Genomic DNA, 1,532 nt, shown 5'->3' with positions numbered 1-1,532 from the left:
TGAAAAATCAAATAATTTTCATTTTAATTTTTCAAAAGTGAATGTTTTATTACCTTAGTTTTTAAATTGAATATAAAATCTTTTATATTTTAAAATTTGTCTTCAGACATTTTTTTTCATTCTCCAGTAGTTCTCATTTATGAGATCGTAAGTTGTATATATACATATATATGTATATGTGTATGGTATGTATGTATTCAATATTTTATACTGAATTTAAAATTTTAAAAAGTTAATTTTATATATTACATATGCATATGTGTAAGCATAATATACATTTGTAACCGCACACAAAGAAAGAGAGAAATGGTGCTCCCTTTGGCAGCACATATACTAAAAGTGGAATGATGCAGACATTAGCATGGTCTCTGCACAAGGATGACAGGCAAACTCGTGAAGTGTTCCATATTTAAAAAAAAAAGAAAGAAAGAGCGAGAGAAAGAAAGGAAGAAAGAAAAAGAAAAAGGAAGGAAGGAGGGAAGGAAGGAAGAGAAAGAGGGAGAAAGAAAGAAAGAGAGAAAGAAGAAAGAAAAAGAAAGAAAGAAAGAAAGAAAGAAGAAAGAAAGAAAGAAAGAAAGAAAGAAAGAAAGAAAGAAAGAAAGAAAGAAAGAAAGAGAAAGAAAGAAAGAAATTTCTCTCACAGGACAATCTCAAGGCTACAGAAATGGATCGCAGAATACAATACCCCATATTTTCAGTCAGTTTCCAAGCCATAATTGCTATGTTATTTCAAAAATGATTTATTAGAAAGTTATGTATACTAGGTACATGATAATTTCACATTTTGTTTGTTCAGTATTTGGGGGTTTTTAAAGGACTTTATTTGCTCATGGCACTTCATTTAATTCAACAGCCCGTATCTGGTCTCTAGTACATAAGGCAATCCCCTGCCTATCTGACTACTCACAAGCACACTGCAATGAAGAAACACAATGTCTGTTTTTATCACCTCTATTTTACATACACAAACACATTCACACATACTTTGGTTAGCTTATTTCTTCCTTACTTTTTGCCACTTTGTCTCTTTAGGTCTACTGTAGCTCTGCTTTCTTTAGAGATTTGATCTCTTTGGACCCTCCTCTGATGATTCTGGATCTCACAGCCCCCAGGGCCATGCTCTTTTCTTTCAGAATAGTTCACTGAACTGTAGCTGTGTGGGAATCGATTAGGAGTGCATCTGTAGCTTGGCACTCAGCGGGGAAGTCCTGCCAACCAAGTCATCAATATGTGCTCCCCCACAGCGGGCTCCTCTTATGTCCACTCGAAGGTTCTCTATCAGAAACATCAGTCAGAAGGCGCACTCTGGAGTTGGGACTCTGCCTTCCTGTATTTGGTCCTTTTCCTCTGATGGAACTGGAGCAAGCTCCACAGAAAATAAAGCTGAGATAGAAGCAAGAAGACTAGAAAAGTTAAAGCATGCCGTCTCATCACCAGTTGATGTGCCTATAAAAATTTGGAGCGATTACTTTGTTAATGACTTCACTGACGGTAAGCCTCCCAGAAACTCTGGTCAGAGGATCACAGTGGCT

General features: G+C 36.0%; 1 non-coding gene across 1 annotated transcript; it reads left to right on the top strand.

Moving 5' to 3' along the window:
• The first annotated feature begins 309 nt into the window (after nucleotides 1–309).
• LOC116639278 lies at nucleotides 310–413 on the top strand. Its single transcript, XR_004300791.1, has one exon. It is a non-coding gene; the product is annotated as a U6 spliceosomal RNA (small nuclear RNA).
• The last annotated feature ends 1,119 nt before the right edge of the window (nucleotides 414–1,532 follow it).

Source organism: Phoca vitulina, unplaced genomic scaffold (assembly GCF_004348235.1).
Source record: "Phoca vitulina isolate PV1807 unplaced genomic scaffold, GSC_HSeal_1.0 scaffold17, whole genome shotgun sequence".
NCBI lineage: Eukaryota > Metazoa > Chordata > Mammalia > Carnivora > Phocidae > Phoca > Phoca vitulina.
The sequence above is the reverse complement of the archived record's forward strand: the minus strand, read 5'-3'. Positions and strand labels throughout refer to the sequence as shown.